Consider the following 18725-nt stretch of genomic DNA (forward strand, 5'->3'; position numbering starts at 1 on the left):
GTATCTGGCTGTGCTCATGCAGTGATCCTTGGTACATGAACTGGGATATCTTCCTTTTTATCTGGAAGATATTGGTAGGAATATGTTGTATAAACATTCCTCCACTTCGTGAACCATTCATATGTAGTGGCTTATTATGCAGATCAGCACCAACTGCAGGGTTGCCTCCATCTACACCACCACCAAAGTTCTCAGAAGCAGGGAGAAAAATCATTCGGGATACGCCAGTCTCTGTCTGGTATGCCAATACACATGAGCTCACAGTCTTGATCAGCCACAGAGGCTATCTTGAGCAGTGTCTATGTCTGTTATGTTCTCCAGCCTTGACCAGCCCATTCCTCAGTCTCAGAAGTAGACTAAGATGGGGATGAGCTGCTGCTTGAAGATTTATCATCCCTCAATTTGGAGCCTTCCAGGCCACAGGACATTGCCCTGACAGACTCCTCATGTTCAGGTACCTATTTCCAGCACACCCTGTCACCCTCATGCCTTAGGTGCCAGCAGCTGCATAGGACTCACACAGCTCCTCAGAACAGGGTGGGGATAAGAGCCAGCCAGTCTTCAGAAATCTTCAGAAAGCTTTGGCACTTTGCTGAGACAACAGCTTTTGTTAAGGGAGTGTTAGGGGTGGACGAAAGTCACTTACCTGTCCTCGAAGGACATTGGCGGTGGGGGGGAGATGCTTCGCTGGCCCCCCCGTGAAGTTCAGGCCGGGGGGGGAGGCTTCCCGCCTCGGCCTGGCTGAAATTCAGGCCGGGGGGGAGGCTTCCCGCCTCACCCGGCCGAAATTCAGGCTGGGGAGAAGGCTTCCCGCCTCGCCCGGCCGCGAACGTGAAAGTTTAAAAAAAAAAAGAAAACGCCCCCTGATAGGCTACGTGACGATTCACGTAGCCTATCACGGCTAGATCTGCAAAGTCAGCCGTGATAGGCTACGTCAATCATCACGTAGCCTATCACGGGTGACTTAAAAAAAAAACCACGTACGCTAATGGCAGCCCCCATAGGGAGCCGCCATTCACGTTCCTTATTTAGTCGCTGTAGTCTACATAAATGTTTACGTAGACTACGGCGAAAATAAGGGCAATGCAAATAGCGTTGCCCTTATTTTGGCCGTAGTCTACGTAAATCTTTACGTAGACTACAGCGACCAAATAAGGAACGGGAATGGCGGCTCCCTATGGGGGCCGCCATTATCCGTACACACTTTTTTTTTTTAAAGTCACCCGTGATAGGCTACGTGACGATTGACGTAGCCTATCACGGCTGACTTTGCAAATCTAGCTGTGATAGGCTACGTGAATCGTCACGTAGTCTATCAGGGGGCGTTTTTTTTTTTTCTTTCATTGCAATGGCGGCGGCAGCAGCCGGTCGAAAGACCGGCTGCCGCTCCTGCCCCGCTTGAACACCCGCCGAACCGCCGGCCGGACCCGCCGCCGGGAGGGACATTCGGTGAAGGTAAGTCCCGTCCCGGGGGGGCGCGGGGGGCGGGGGGGCGGAGGATTTCTCCCCAAAACTTGTTCAGGGGGCCGAACACATTGGCGCTCGGCCCCCCGAAGTTTCGGGGAGAAATTCTCCGCCAACCCTAGGGAGTGTGTGTTCAAGCCAGTGCTGCTCTGTCAAGGATCCTGATAGTCTCAGGCTGGCATGACTGAGTTATATCATAGAGCACCTCTGCTGTACTCAGCTTTCCTGGCCTCGTTAGTCTGTACTCTGGTCTCCTCCGAGTTAGATTACTGCAATGCACTCTATATGGGGCTGCCCTTGTAGATGGTTTGATAGCTGGCATTAGTGTAAAATGCAGCAGCCTGATTAATTACAGGGACCAGAAGGTCTCAATTGGTGCAAATTGCTCAGAAATCCCCGCCCCATGCGAAATTCCTGGAAAATCTGCAAACTGGCCCAACTTGCTGCAGATCGAGTCAGACACTGCAGTGGGTACCAAAAGGAAGTCCAGGGGTGCCGAGCCTGGGAAAACTCATCGAACTCCACCCCCCAAATGGATTTCTCTGGCATCCCTACATATAACACCAATTCTGGCCTGCTTGCATTGGCTGCCTATATGTTTCCAAGCACAATTTAAGGTGCTGGTTTTGATATATAAAGACTTATATGGCTTGAGACTGAAACACCTGATGAAGTGCCTCTCCCGGTATGAACCTGCCCATACACTATGATCACCATCAGAGGCCCTCTTCCATGTGCCTCTTCCAAGAGAGGTTTGGAGGACAGCAATAAGGGAGAGGGCCTTCTCAGTGATGACTCCCTGACTGTGGAACACTGTCCCTACTAAGGTCTGTCTGGCACCAACATTGTCATTCTTTTGGTGCCAGGTTAAGACTTTCCTCTATTCCCAGGCATTTGACAACATATGATAAGGTTTTTAACCAGTGCCAGGATGTTTACAGTTGAGTGTTTTAAATTGTTTTGTATGCAATTTGTATGCAAATTGTTTTATGTTTTATATAGCATTTTTAAGGTTTTAATCTTGGGTAAACTGCTCAAAGAGCTTTGGCTATTGGGTGGTATAGAATTGTTGTTGTTGTTGTTTCCTTGAGTTGCAACAGGAAAGGATGGTAAGAAATATCTCCATCATTAGAGTGATCTTTTCCAAAAGCAGAACTTTACAAAATAACATGCAGATCATCAGCCAACTAATCCTAATCCTTTTTCTTTTCAGGTAGCAAACTCCTCTGGCCTTCAAATGCATGCTAAAATATCATCACTGTAGATCATCTTCATGGTGAGTGCCACTTTGTGTGAACAGGTGCTATAATATTGACACATCTGAGAATGTAAAACAAATATCCTTGCAGCTTAAGAAAGTGGATGCTAATCTTGAAAGCAGCACAAACATGTTCTATGTACACTTCCAATTAAACAATAAGGCTCAACAGTGCATGTAGCATGGGATAATCATAGCCCTAGTGATGTGCAAGGATGAAGCACAGAGGAATTTAACTGTGTAAACAAGTAGAGGATATGAAATCAACTGAATGAAAACTATTCATTTGTATTATCGCAGTCTAGTTTGGCATCTCAAGGAATTACAGATTCTTCTCATAGAGAATTGCAGCTGCAATGAAATTAAAGAATATTGCAAGTGGAGATGGTATCAGACCTTTCTAGCATGAGGCTAGGATGGGTTCATAAGACACTTCATAAGCTGAATGGGGAGCTGGAAAAACTAGGTGTAAGATACTAGATGTGGAAGCGAAAGCAATGGCCAGCTCATACAGGCATATAGATCACTTGTAGATTGCTCGCACCACACGTACAACTGCAAATCCAAGGCATTCCAGCAATGTGCTTAAAGTTAGTTCACTGAAAGCTAGTGTGCTTAACCCTCTTGTGTGACTCAAATCTGAATTAAGTAGTATCAGCATACTCATAACTGTTTTGCATTTGAAATACTCATTTCTCATAAGCGTTACAGTGCATCCAATTATGGTAGTTTGTTTTTTTTATAATAAACAATTATGAACTGTGAAACACATGGCACTTAAATCATACATTAAATCAGGATCATGCAATCAGATATTGCTCTACAGATGGGAACAGCTTTCGCTGCAATGTAGTGAATAGCTTATAAAAATACATGAAGCTCTGATGCTGCAGGTAATATGATTCATTAGCTTAAAATGTTGCTCATTTTAATTGGACATGTAACCATTGAGATCTCTTTTAGGAAGTGCCAAACACTACTGTAAATCCCAAATCCCATTCAGGAGTTTCATTGGCAGTATTGACCAATAATGCTAATTTGGTAAGGTAGAGAATGAATGACTTTTGTTGGTTGTTAAGGGCCAGTTCAGATGTTTGAAATCAATGTTGATCAGGAAGTGTGGGCAGCTGAGAAGGCTGTAGAGCAATGGAGGGATGTGTAATAGAAAAACAACACAGGGACAGCGCCCCTTGCCACTTCACAATGATAAAGTCAGCTCAAACACCACACAAAAAATAGAAAAAAGAACTCTGAAGCATCCTGAGTACGAAGCAGAAAAATGGGAACCTCTTTCGTGAAGAAATAACTTTTGGGAAATTGGAGACAGATTTTGACAAGGCACTAGCCATATTACTTCCAAATGTCTGGATTAGTCCTATGCCTCTCAGAAAGAAGAACAAGGTTTGCCACTTGTAATGTTTCATTAGTACATGGAATTTACTCACACTCTTCTAGAGGATGGGTTCTCTTGCTTCCTCCACACAATAAGCATTCTTTCAATCCCTACCCAAATCTCATCTCTAGTCTAATGTCCAGTCCTGTCTACTCTCTGTAGTGTTGCATCCTTCCCTTTTGAAGAAATGGAGTCTATATAATCAATACACCAGTAATCTCACTTTCCCAATCAACAACCCCTTGTTGTGAGGAGAATTATGGGGGCCTGTTCTTTTTGTCACATACTATAGCAGGATGGATGAGGGGGGAAGGAGAATAATGTCATACTTGTTAATAGCACCCATTGTCTCTGGCCCCCATGTTCACTGAAAGGATATAGAGCAAGGGTGGGGAATGTTTGGCCCTCCAGATATTCCTGGACTGCAAATCCTATCATCCCTCACCATTGGCTATGCTGTCTAGGGCTGATGGGAGCTGCAGTCCAACATCTGGGGAGTCACATGTTCCCCATCCCTGATACAGAGGAAGGCAACTTACTAAACTGGGGGAAAGCATTTATTTAACAAGGGGTGGGAGTGGAGGAAGCAGGCATTAGGGTACCCTTTTACAGAGCAGGCTAACTCATACACTAAAATAGAGATGCCATATAAGGGGGGGGAGCAGAATTCCAAAGAGCAGGCCCTTCCTCTTTTCAAGATATTGACTATTTTAGTCAGAGTGGAGCTGCTGGGAGGAGTGTTATCATGTAAAGAAGGCATTATAATGCTACATAAGGTAAATCTCTTAGTTCAACTTAAAAAAAATATATGAGGGGGTAGAGTCCATACATTGGTTACCCGCATTTATTTATTACATGAGTGACTAGACATTCTCAGACTAGTCTCTGAATAGTGAATACACAGTCCTGGGCTATGATGCAACTGTAGATGTCAGTCTCTGCTACTGCTTGGCTGTGAAGCTGCTGCGGAATGAATCCATCCTATATGAAGGCAGAAAGCTGCTGTTCTCTTCTCCACAGTTTCTGCAGGATGGTTCTTTTTATTTAGTCTCTCTCTCTCTCTCTCTCTCTCTCTGGTCTTGTTTCTTCTTTCCAGCCTTCAATACTCCTCAGTATTTCCTCAGAGAATCCCACAGTCCCCTACAGCAGCTTATCTGGGGCAAAAAGAGTTGCACTCCAGACAACTGACACAGGGCTACACTCATGGGGTCACACCACCTATTGTAGGGTCACATCATGGCTGGGGCATTTGCACACCTTCAGTCATATCATTAATAGTGATACCTATTCTCTGACTGCCAGTCTTTATGGAGCCAAAATGGCACCATTCACATACAAGAATGGTATCAGCAGGCCAGCGGAAACCTGAAGGACTGCAAAAGCACAAAACATCTTTAGAAAAAAAAAACCTGGGGCAAGGGTGGGGTGAGGGTAGGAGAGAATCCCCGGAAAATCAGCCCAATGAGATCTGAGAATGCTCAGTGGGCACAGAATGATAACTGATTGGGGGAAACATGGAAAACCATGGGGTGGGGGGAAAGGAATGCAGCATCTTGGAAGAGGGCAATGCTAATCAGAAGTATGCTACTAAAAACCTAAGGGGAGGGCAAAAAACAGCCCAGTGAGGACTGAGAATGCTCAATGGGCATAGAATGCTCACTGTCTGTCATGGGGCAAAATGCGAAACACGAGGAGGGGGGAATGGAATAGAGTGGCTTGAATCCTGAACAGGGAACATAAGAAAAGCCAAGCTGGATCAGACCAAAGGTCCATCTAGTCCAGCATTCTGTTCACACAGTGGCCAACCAGCTGTTGACCAGGAACCCACAAGCAGGACATGAGCACAACAGCACCTTCCCACCCATGTTCCCCAGCAACTAGTGTACATAGGCTCACTGCCTCTGGTACTGGAGGTAGCAGATAGCCATCAAGACTAGTAGCCATTGATAGCCTTTTCCTCCAGGAACTTATCCAACCCCCTTTTAAAGCCATCCAGATTGGTGGCCATCACTACACTCTACACTGCAGTATTTTGTTGCAGGTCTCACTTGACACTATCAGGACTCTTATTTATTTACAACATTTGTATACCGCTCCACATCTGATCAGATTCCAAAGTGGTGAAAAGCAGTTGTGGGCAGCTCAGGAGGTCACCCACCTAAGTGCTGACCAGGTTCATGCCTGCTTAGTTCTGCAGGTGGCCCAAAATCATGTGAAGGGTACATCCTGAGGCTCAAACTACATCTATGAAGGAGCTAGTTATGAGAGCCAGTGACCAGATGAAAGTAGATGTGGAAAAGGGTGTTTGAAAAGGTCAAAGAAGGGGGAGAAGGACTGTAATGTTCATAAAGCCCCTGCATATAAACAATTAAATCATAAACAAAATTCAAAGGACATATGTGTGTTAGGATTGGGCTAAAAGGGCTAAATAAAAGGACATCTGCACTACCAGTCTAAGATGTTTTAATTGTCATGTGTTTGGTCCATGTAGCCCTGCAAATTGTGTTTCTCTGAGAAAAGCTAACTCTGAGGGCCAAAATACACATTATGCTAATTGCATAGGTGTAGCTGAGACTGATATTCTTCTTCACTCCAGTGTAACTGTGCATGGTCCTGATTCAGATCAGGACCAGCACACTCAGGGGGGACAGGAATAAACCTCTCCCTATGTGTTTTTCCCTCACATTCCCTGCAGGGAGAGTTAAAAAGAAAAAAAGTGCCTCCATTTGGAGTCAATGGAGGCTTCCCCCCCCCCTTTTAACCACCCCCGGGGTGTGTGTGGAATTTGGGGGAGGGGAGAATGAATGTGCTGTTTAATAATCTGAATTGGGACCAGGGCACCAGGCTCCCTGAGTGAGCTGGTCATGATCTGAATTGGAACCATAGTCAGTTACATTGGAATAAAGCAAAGGATCAAGCTCATCTTCACCTGTGCGATTAGCAGAACATGTGATTAGCAGAACATGTGATTTGGCCCTGATTAAACCTTCACAAGTTCATAAAGTCTGAGGGTTCCTTCAAGAATGCCATGGCAGCTAAACTGGTATAAAGCCAGTTTCAATTTTGTAGTGTGTATGTGTGTGTGTGCATGAATGATCCAAATGTTTAATGTTAGTATTTTCACTTTCTGAGATAAGAAACAAAGGTGAGAACAGCTGATGCAACAGCACCGGAGAGATAGCCCCCCATTTTCTCAGATCAAATTATTGTTTTGCATGTAATACTTTTGCTTTTTGTTGGCTTGTACTGCAGTCTTTAAAAGCATGACAAATTTAAATGATTAAGGTTTTTGGTAGTAAACCAATTTCCTTCATCTGAATTGTGTCCCTAACTCCATAAAACGATTATTAGGCTTAAAACTATCTCCTGCAAATAACATTTGGGAAATATCACTCGTTTTGTTTAATTCTAAGAATTTTAATAAGATGCACACTGAGCATTAATATTTAAATTCACTTATAAAATTAGGGTTTGTTTTTTTTTACCACAGTAATATTTGTTCAGTTTTCTAGCTAACTGAAGCTCAATACATTTGCATTTCAGAGATCTAATATGAATTAACAACTTTTCCCCACCACTGTAAATGAAGTTCATTTATTCTCATGTTCCATACAAAACACCCCCTGAAGACATGTTTGTTTGTTTTTTTAAAGAAATCAGAAACACTGACTTCCGTGAACATTGTGCGTGCTGTGAAAAAATATTTTATGACAGAAATACTTTTGTGTGTTCTTATTGATAGTGTATTGGATTAACAAACTTGAGCTATTTAAAAGCAAATCCATTACCTTACAAAAATATGCTAGTTTAATATTCTATTCACCAAGATAATGTATCCACTTCTACTTTTCTAGTCTCTCTGGGTTTCTAGTTGCCACTTTCAACTTTTCTAGTCTCTCTTTGGTAACAGTTATTTCATTCCCTATCCTAAAGGTACGTGCTACATTTTTTTGTAACATACTTCATGTTTTATTTATTTGGATTTCTAGTCTGCCCTTCTCCATCCATAGGGTGAATTCAGGCCACAATTTCTGTCTGTGTACAATCTACTAAATAAAACAGCAACAACTAGCAGAGCTCATTGTACGTTAGGTAATTAAATACCACCTTTCTTCCAAAGAGCTCAAGATGACATACATGGTACCTGGCCCTCCCACCCTCCAATTTTATCCTAACACCAACCCTGTGAGTTATCTGCATTGAGAGAAGATGACTGGCCAAAGGTCCCGCAGTGTGCTCCATTACAAGTGAGGAACAGGTCATTTCAGATGGGAATTCATGAAGATTGAATTTCTCAAGCATCAAAATAAAATGTATATTGCAGATGAGAAAATTAGGGCTGTTCACAGACCCCCGCTTTGCTTTGGATGCTGCTTCAGACCTTCCGAAGCAGCCCCACTTTGCTTCTGACTGATTCGGGCAAAACCTTTAATGCCTCTAATACTGCCTCTAATATTGCGCATATTAAGCTTTTCTGACGGGGTTGAACTCGATGGTCTTATAGGCCCCTTCCAACCCTACTATTCTATGGTTCTATGATTCTATGACCCCAAACTGCCCATATTTAAATATGCACACTTTTAAAGCTCCCTTTTTCCATTAAAAAAGGTGGCAAGATGGCAGGCACTTGCCAGACAGGTTGCGATGAGACTGAGAGGGCATGAGTGGGGGCAGGGGCTCTGCGGGCATGATCCAGGGGTTGCGGGCAGGTGGGGGGCAACGGATTCCTGGACCCAGTTGGGCATCCACAACATCCCTAAATACAATACCCATTACCTGGGAAAACAGGCTGGCAGGCAAGGTGTGCTGTGTTTTCCACGCAAACTCTGAAAGAACTATAACTTTTCACTGGTTGCAAAGAAGTGGAGTGCATGAAATCTAGGCAATGGGCAGCCCCAATGCCAAGACCCCAAAGATGCCTCATATTGGGCTTGCTTTGCCACACCGTGTAGTATTGAGTTTTAAAATAATATATGTTATGTGTGTAGTGCTTTGCCCACTGAATTTTGAAATGTGGACATGTGTAGTGCTTTGCTTGACCATAACACAAGCATACACATGCAGACACACACAGAGACACACAAGAGCAAAAGAAAAGCAAATACAGAACTACCTACAAGCAAAGAAAAGAGTTTATATTTTATTTTTAGTTGTTTAGGGAAAAGATATAGAGTTCAAAAATGGGAAGGTAATGAATACAGGAAATGAGAAGGGCGGTGGCAGGGGAGGGAAGAGCCAAGAACAAGGAAAGGGAAGTTCCCTCCCTCTCTCTCTCTCTCTCTCTCTCTCTCTATATATATATATATATATATATGTGTGTGTTTGTGTGTGTGTGTGTGTGATCTAGCCAGAAAACTCTGAAGAAAGAGTTGACTTAAGAACAAGGGGGGAGGGGGGCAAAGAACAAGGCAAGGCAAGGAAACTACTTTTAATTTTTTTGTATTTTTATAAAGAATCTAGAAATAAAGAGAAAACTAAGAAAAATTGTTGAATAATTCAGAAGGGTGGGCAGGGGGGGGGGAGGAGCCAAAGAACAAGGCAAGGAGGAAGCTAAACTACTAAAGTACAAAATGTTGTTGTTTTTAAGTACATAATCTAGAAAAGAAAGCAAGGGAACAGTTGAACTGAGAAGAGCTGGGTGGGAAAGAATAAGAACAAAGCTGCAGTACAACTCTCTCTCTCTCTCTCTCTCTCTCACACACACACACACACACACGCCACATAGATCTAGCCAACTAACTAACCAATAGCTTTTTCCAGTAACCACCACTCTCTCACACACACAATGAGGCGTTTCTCTCCAATATATACAGTATCCCACACGCCCTCCAACAATATCATTTTTTGGAGACTGCTGGGTTAAGTTCAGCCCTAATTTGGCAACTAGAGTTGCCATTCACCAAACCTCCCTCCCTCCCTCCTCCACCTCTCCCCTTCCCCCTCCTCTCCCCTTCCCTGATCGTTCCCAAGTTGATATGTACATTTGGAGACAGGCTGTCTGGGCTTCGGCAGGCATTAGAATAGCTCCAAATTTCCGAGGTGGACTGAGGTGCTTTGGCAGTGCCCTGCTTCACTTTGGAGCATCTTGGTTCTGTTCTGATCCACTTCAGATCTCACCGAGGTGAGGCAGCCCTGAAGTGCCCCAATTTGCTTTGGTAGTCAGATTTGGAACCAAAGCAATGCACAGCCCTAGAGAAAATGTACAACAACTGCTATTAAAAATTAGTCCAAGTGGAGGGAAACCCTGAATGCTAGATGATCGAAGACTCTTTCCCCCTACTTCTGTGATGATGGTATGCATGTATTTAATTTTTAAAAAATCATCAGTTCCATCAGCTAGTATGAGTTTTTTTAAAAAAATGTTTAGTCTATCCTCCAAAACATTTGCAGTGCTCCACAATTTTGGATCAGCTGAAAATCTGATGGTGCCCACACTCTTCTTTCACAAGTCATGAACGAAGATGCTGAACAACACTGGACACAGCCCTGATTCTGTACACACACACAAATCAGATTCATTTATTAGTAACTTCTGAGAGGAGTCAACCAATTGTGTACTTGTCTTATGATTGCATCTTCTAAATCATGTTTTGCTTTCTGCAAGGAAGTCTGAAAATGTAAAAATAACAGTAGCCACAGATTAGTTGCCTATAGTCTCAGGAAGTGTTTCTTTTTAACATTTAGAGCTGTGCACAAATGGCCTCTTGAAATTCCCCACCTAACTTGTGGGCAGAGAAATTTGGGAGACGATTTCACCAAATTTCTCCAGGGGGAAGAGAAATTCTCAAATTTCTCCGAGGCAGGGTTCCCCATTGGCAGGGCTTGTAGCTCAGCTGCTTTCTTCTTTGGTAAGGATTTTGGGGGGTTTCATGCTGCAACATCCTGTCTTGGCAGGATGGCCTTCAGTTTGCATCCACCGCAATACAGGTGGGAGCAGTGATGTGTCCAGCTCCAGGGATGAGGTGGAGTTAGTGCTCTACTAAAATCTGTCCTCCAATATTCTGAAAATTTTCTCCCCTCATCAAAGAGGCTTCCATTGTTCTGCCTCCTTCAGGATGTGTTACAATGTATTTTTATGGTGTTTTTGATCTTACCTAATCATAGCAAGCCTCCTAGGCTGCCTGGACATTCTGCTCTGAAAAAGCCCTATGGGAAGAATTACCTCATGGAGCCTTCAACTGGGCTTTAACTAAAGTGTAGGTAGCTGAGGAGGTCACAGGCAGCCAGAGAGGTGATTGTATGATGAAAAATGGGACATTTGTGCTTGTTCCTTGGCCACCTCCTAAGTAAGGTAAGCCCAAGAAACCCAAATGCAACCCATGAGCATTTATACAAAATTTCTTCACCACTTCTTTTTAAAATAACTTTTTAAAAGCAATTTCTTTTCTATCAAATTGAATGAGAGTGGTTGAAAAAAATGTGGGAGAAATTTTCAGCACAGCACTATTAACAACCCAGTTTAGTATTGTTCAAGAGCGAAGAAAAGAGGTCTTTTTAAAAGCTGCTATGGCACACACCCACTTCACCCCTGCTTATGCTCCACAATAACTTCTAGCAATCATATAGACCTTGAACTGCACTGAGCCTGGAGATAAAACTGAGGAGAAAGTTGTTTGCATGCTTGACAGCTTTACACTTAAGCTGGGAAAGCTAAACCAAAGTAAACAGATCATTTTGAAGTGATAAAATAAACTTGGATCTTGAGAGAATTTTGTTGTATCAGAATGTCATTCTATTATTTCCACAGAATGTGGGAAGCAAAGCAAGATATGCCACATTGCACATATACTGAGGTATACTTATGAAGTTTGAGGTGGAAGCTAAGGAGTTGTAGTTAAAGTTGTAGTTCAGAATTAATTGTATCTATAAACCATGCTCCTGCCAACCTAGCAGTTGGCAAGCAAGAAACTGCAAGTAGATAAATAGGTACCACTTCGGTAGGAAAGGTAACAGCGTTCCATGCACCTCGGCGTTCAGTCATGCCGGCCACATGACCACGGAAGCATCTTTGGACAGCGCTGGCTCTTCGGCTTAGAAATGGAGATAAGCACCACCCCCTAGACGGACACAAGCACCTTTACCTTTTTTTTTTTATAAACCATGCAGCCTCTTTTTAAGTGGGTTCACAGGCCAGATTATTTGGTCTCTCTTCCAGAACACATATTGAGAAATGCATTTATTTCATTACAGTCCATGAATACTATTGTGCTTTATGGGAGATTGAACAAGATTTCATATGACTGACCATGTCTGCCTTCTGACAGCACCCACAGATACCTTTTCCATCCCCTGCTGGACCCCCTTTCCCAATCTTTTTTTTTTTTTTTTTTAATTAGATAGGTAGAGAGGCAGGGCATTGGAATGATCTAGGGTGCAGCTGGGAATAGCAGCAGGTGGAGAGCTGGTGAAGGCAGCAGAGCAACTGGGTGGCAGAGGGAGAGGGCTGAAGAGGGTGGAGGATCAACCATGAGGGCTGGAGAGAGCTGGGGAGAAGCCTTGGGAAGGTAGGTGGAGGAGGAGAAAAATGTGTGTGAATGTGAATGGATGGATGGAGGTATAGGGGTGTGTATGAAAAAGAGCATGGGGTGATGCTGAGTGTGTGTGAGAGTGCTCCTAAGAACGGAAGAAGAGCTGTACTGGATCACATCAAGGTCTATCATTCTGTTCACATAGTGGCCAACGAGCTGCCCATGGAAAACCCACAAGCAGGACATGAGTGCAACAGCACCCTCCTGAGTGTGTGTGTGTGTGTGTGAGAGAGAGAGAGAGAGAGTGTGTGTGTGTGTGTGAGAGAGAGAGAGAGAGAGAGAGAAACTGGGGGGGCAGGAGAGTGGGAACTATGTGAGTTGACAATCTTGGGTGAGAAAAGGGGGAAACCTCCCAGAGAGAATTGGCTATTGGGCAGTAAAGAAATGTAATTACATAAATAAAGACGTATAATGGAGCATTCATGCCTGTAATGTTGCATCAAAGGAACTTCTATGGCTGCCAAGTATGCAACGTTACCTACCCAGAAGTGCCTGAACTGCCATTGTTGCACACAGTGGCAGGTTGCTAGGGAGGACGGGCGGCACAGCAAGTTCGTCAGGCGCTTGCCAGGCCATGACAAAGCTCATGTGGTGCCGTGAGCAGGGGTGGGCTGCAGCAGCAGCTCGGGGAGTGTCTGATGAAGCCAGGTATGCATGAGACCATCCGTCGCCGGTTGGGAATGACAGTTGACGGTTAAGGAGTTGACAGGGATAGGGTGAATCTGTTGGTAGTCAGTTGTGGAGGAAGTCTGCTGGTTGGTGGGTAGTGTTATAGAAGGACTAGGAGAAAGCTGAGGGAGAGGTGTAGGCTCAGTCCTACATGTATAGCTGTTCCTTTTCTGTGGGATAGCCATATGTGGCTGGTGAAGATCAGGAACAGGCGGCTGTGTTATGCTAGGAGTAGGGATGGTGAAGAAATCTGTTGTGGACTCCAATGGGGCTGGATTCCCAAGAATCCAACCTGTGGACTCCGCAGCTGACTGCCCTCCCACTACCCGCATGTCCTCCAGATTTCACATGGTGCAACTCTCCAGCTTTATAAAAGGTGCTATATGCAAATGGCAGCTGCCCTTAGCCTATCCTGGGACAATTATGGTCGTAATTGGTGTATTTCACATGATTTGTGGCCATAAAGCACTTACTGCTACCTAAATTGCGGCTGTAAACAGCTGTAATTTAGGTAGAAGTGCTTTATGGCTGCAAATGGCATAAAATACACCAATTATGGTTGTAATGTTCCCATGATAGGCTAATGGCAGCCGTGGCTGCCATTAGCCTATCTTGCTTTTTCTAAAGCGAGATAGCCACCACGTGAAATCTGGCAGATGCACCAGGGCTCCAAGGAAATCTGTGAGGCCCCGAACAGCCCAGATTTCCCTGCAGTGGACCCCTCTCCTGGATGGGTCATTGTGGAGTTTGCCCATCCCCAGCTAGGAGGCTGATCTTGCCAGAAGAAGGTTGCACAAGCAGGCAGTAAAAACCCAGATACATTGTCCAAGCAGCCAGAAATTCGACAGGGGGAGCTTTGGGGAATAAAAGGAAGACTGTACCCAAGAGCTGGACCTGGTTGTGCATGTATTTGGCTGTGGTGGAGCTTTAGGGAATTTGGCCTGTGGTAAAAGAAGTCATTAAGAGGCTTGTAGTAGCAACAATTGTTATTATTGTTACTGTTATTGTTGTTTACATTTCTATACTGCCCCATAGCTGAAGCTGTCTGGGTGGTTTACAGAAGTTAAAACATTAAAATACAATATACAGAGTTTAAAATCTATTTACATAAAAGCACACATACAATATACACAAAAAACATATAACTAAAAACAACTTTGAAGAGTCAGTCATAACTAAAGACACATCCAGGACCTATTAAAACTTATCATGTGCTGCCAATTCCCTGGGAAAAGAGATAGGTCTTAACCTGGCACTGAAAAGATAACAGTGTTGGCACCAGGTGGGCCTCATTGGAGAGCTCTTTCCACAGATGGGGGGCCACCACTGAGAAGGCCCTCTTCCTTGTTGCCACCTTCCAAGCTTCCCTCAGAGGAGGCAGCAGGAGGAGGACCTTAGATGATGAACGTAGAATATGGGTATGTTCATTTCAGGAGAGGCGTACCATCAAGTATTGTGGTCCCAGGCAGTGCAGGGCATTATGAGTAAAAACCAGCACCTTGAATTGAGATTGGAAGCATATAGGCAGCCAGTGTAAGTGGGCCAGAGTTGGTCTTATATGTGCGGACCTTCTAGTCCCAGTTATCAATCTGGTGACTGTATTTTGCATGGGCTGAAGCTTCTGAACTGGCTTCAAAGGCAGCCCCACATAGACTGCATTGCAGTAATCTAACTTAGAGGTTAGCAGAGCATAGGCAACTGAAGCCAAATTATCCCTGTCCATCTAAGGGCATAACTGGGCCACCAACCGAAGTTGTTAGAAGGCACTCTGTGCCACTGAGGCCACCTGAGCCTTAAATGACAATGATGGTTCCAGGGGGACCCCCAAGCTACAGACCTGCTTCTTCGGGGGGGGGGTGCAACCCCATCCAGAAGAGGTTGAACATGCTCCATCTGCTCAGCAGAACCATCCACCAACAGCATCTCAGTCTTGTCTGGATTATGTTTCAGTTTATTAGCTCTCATCCAGTCCATTGTCACAGCCAGGCACTGATTCAGCACATCCACACCTCACCTGAAGAAGATGAAAAGGAGAAATAGTTCTGTGTGTCACCAGCATAGTGATGACAATGCACTCCAAATTCTGGATGACCATGCTCATGTAGAAAGTAGACTTGAACAGCATGTGGGACAAAACTGGCCCCCATGGAACCCCATATTGGAGAATCCACAGGGCCAAGCAATGTTCCCCAAGCACCATCTTCTGGAGCGGGCCATCCAAGTAGGAGTGAAACCATTGCAGTACAGTGCCTCCCGCTCCTGACTCAGAGAGCCATCCCAGAAGGATAGCATGGTTGATGGTATCAAAAGCTGCTGGGAGATCAAGAAGAATCAACAGGGTCATACTCCCTCTGTTTTACTCCTGGCATATGTCATCATACAGGGCAACCAAGGCTGTTTCCATGCAAAAACCTGGCCTGAACCCAGACTGAAATGGATCCAGATAATCGGTCTCATCCAAGAATGTCTGTAGCTGGCTTGCAACCACTTGCTCAAGGACCTTGCCCAGGAATGGAACATTTGCAACTGGCCGATAATTATTAAGGTTTTCCAGTTCTAGGGAGGATTTCTTCAGCAACAATGTCCCTTGAGTCCTTAAGAAGTGTCAGCAAGCAGTCTTTTGAAAACCTCAAAGTAAATATCAGTATTTCCTTATGTTCAAAATATCTCCTTAAGAAATTAACTTGTTTAATAGTTCGTCCTATCTCTAGTGTTGGTGCCCATCTCATGCCTAAGCCTCTTATACCAGCTACTGGGAGGTTTTAAAGTATTCTTAAATAATTGGTGGCAGCGGAAAAGACTCCTGTGGGGGAACTCTGAGTTATTGTGCCAGAGAGTTTCTTAGGCCCTGAAAAATAAGCATTTGTTAAAAATAAGAAACCCATAGGTGGGATTGCCCAGTGAAGGTGCAGTTTCCCCATAGGTGGTGGTAGTACGGGAGAGAAAATCCCCCATATGTGTAATTTATTGTGCTTTGTGGGATCAAATACCTGATTTGGCACTTGGGGCTCAGACCCAACCTCTCCCTTGCACTCAGTTTCTTTGGCATTTACTAGCCAAACTTGTCCATTGACTAGCCATTCCTCCCCCTCCCCCGCCGCCATGGCAGCCAATTTATGGTGGTGCCAACTTCCAAATGTGCCCACTGGTCCAGAATACAGAATTTTGCTTATTTAATCAAATGTAAATTCTTAGTGGACTGTATGTTCTGATAATTTTATCTGTTGTTGTTAATGTAAATTGCAATGACCCTATGAGGCAAATAAGAAATCTCTAAGATGAGATGGGATGGGAAATAGTCAGGGTTGCTCCCATTGTACATACATGCACATACAAAAAGCCAGATTTCTAGCAATATTTGAAAATCCAGCTTCTTCTAAATTTGAAGTTCCCCCACTCTTGCTCCCACTACATCATCTATAATGACATTAGTAATGACAATTAGGATATTTTTAAAAAATATGTACATTCATTTAGATTATTGCTTCCAATTAGATGCTAGAATCCTCACACACACAAAATAACATTTCATATTTTACCACAATTCTTATGCCTGGACAGCATAATTGTGCCATTTGTAGATTTCTGCTTAGCTCCCTAGTAAATAAATTAATTAGGGGCTAATTAAGAAATGTTGTTAAATCTGAACCACTAGAGAGCTCAAATTTGCAAAATTTTAAACACGCTTAACAAAAAGCCCCTGTTGATACTAAGAATTAAGAAGAATACAAACACAAGAAGTTACAATTCAAGAGCGAGAGAGAGACATAAGCAAAGCATCAAGCTTTTTCTTGATGTGCGTACCTTCAAAGTCTAGCAATGCAAGGAGTGAAATGAGCTCCTTAACATTTTTCTTCTTAGAATATGTACCATTGACCATGTAAGAGATTACCCATATGGGAAGAATCGTGTTTTTTTTAATAGCGCAAGGCTCTCATATAAACAACTCCACACATCCCCCATAATAGAACTTTCATGTAAATGTGAAACTCAATGTCATACTTATTTTACTCTGTCATTTGTGAAAACTTCTCATATATGACAGCCTGGAACTTTGCAAGGCTTCCATAGTAACAAACAAAGCAAAAGGAATACTACGAAGTAGGGATGTACGAAAATGACTTACCTTTCCGAGGATTATGTTGATGGTGGGGGGGAGGTGCTCCGTCCCTCCTCCCGGAATCCTGGCCGGGGGCTGAGGCGCTCCGTTCCTCCCCCCCGGAATCCTGGCCGGCTGGCTGTGCTCCGCAGCGATTCTGCAGAGCCGCCGGCTGGCTCTACCAGCAGCCGGACATCCGGCCACTGGCTAGCAGGGACGCAAATGGCGGTGGCCATAGCCGCTGCTGTTTGCGTCCCTGCAGTCAGCCGTGATAGGCTACGTAAATGTTTAAGTAGCCTATCACGGCTGATTTTTTTAAAAAAAATGTGCGTACGCAAATGGCGGCGGCCATGGCCGCCGCCATTTGTGTTCTTTATTTTGGCACATCTTAGTCTATGTAAACATTTTAGTCTACGTAAAGACGGCGAAAATAAGGGGAACGCAAATAGCGTAGCATCTACGCTATTTGCATTCCCCTTATTTTCGCCGTAGTCTACGTAAATGTTTACTTAGACTAAGATGTGCCAAAATAAGGAATGCAAATGGCAGCGGCCATGGCCGCCGCCATTTGCGTACACGCTTTTTTTTTTAAGTCAGCCATGATAGGCTACGTAAACATTTACATAGCCTATCACGGTGTTTTTTTTAAAATCTAGCCTTGATAGGCTTCGTAAATCTTTACATAACCTATCACTTTTTTTTTTTTTAACCTGGAAATGGCGGCAGCGGCGGCTGGTCGGAAGACCGTCCACCGCCGCGCCGCCGCTGGAGCCGCCACCGGAGCCGCCGCCGCTAGGAAGATCCGCCCAAGGTAAGTCACGTCCCGGGGGGCGGGCCATTCCGCCACCGATTTCAGGGGACCGAATGCGCTGGCATTCGGCCTCCCCGAGATCCATGGCGGAACTTTCGTACATCCCTACTATGAAGTAACAAATAAAGGAAATAATACTTGACAAATTAAATCATATGTTATTTGGTTTATAATGCTTAGCAGTAGCTTGATTGATGTGTGATGTTTTGAGAGCCAGTGTGGTGCAGCGGCGAGAGTGTTGGACTGGGAGCTGGGAGGTCGGGGTTCTAGTCCCCACTCAGCCATGAAAGCTCACTGGGCAACTTTGGGCCCATCACAGACTCTCACCCCAGCCTACCTCACAGTGTTGTTGTTGTGAGGATAAAATGGAGGAGGAAGATAATGTAACCCACCTTGGGTTCCTTGCAAGAGGAAAAATGGCGGGGTATAAATGCAATAAATAAATAAAGTTTATTGAACTAGAAATATCAAGTTCAAGTTCTCAAAGTCTTGGCTAACAACTA

At 44.2% G+C, this 18725-nt stretch overlaps 1 long non-coding RNA gene across 1 annotated transcript in view; it reads left to right on the forward strand.

Moving 5' to 3' along the window:
• The first annotated feature begins 1318 nt into the window (after positions 1-1318).
• LOC146344065 (uncharacterized) overlaps positions 1319-18725 on the forward strand; it is a 37820-nt gene continuing 20413 nt past the window's right edge. The window contains exons 1-2 of the long non-coding RNA XR_014792580.1: positions 1319-1455; positions 2678-2740. This is a non-coding gene — a long non-coding RNA (uncharacterized LOC146344065). The remainder of the gene's footprint in view (positions 1456-2677; positions 2741-18725) is intronic.

The sequence above is a fragment of the Heloderma suspectum genome, chromosome 5, assembly GCF_057233095.1.
Source record: "Heloderma suspectum isolate Gila_16-S chromosome 5, 16-S_ref, whole genome shotgun sequence".
Classification (NCBI taxonomy): domain Eukaryota; kingdom Metazoa; phylum Chordata; class Lepidosauria; order Squamata; family Helodermatidae; genus Heloderma; species Heloderma suspectum.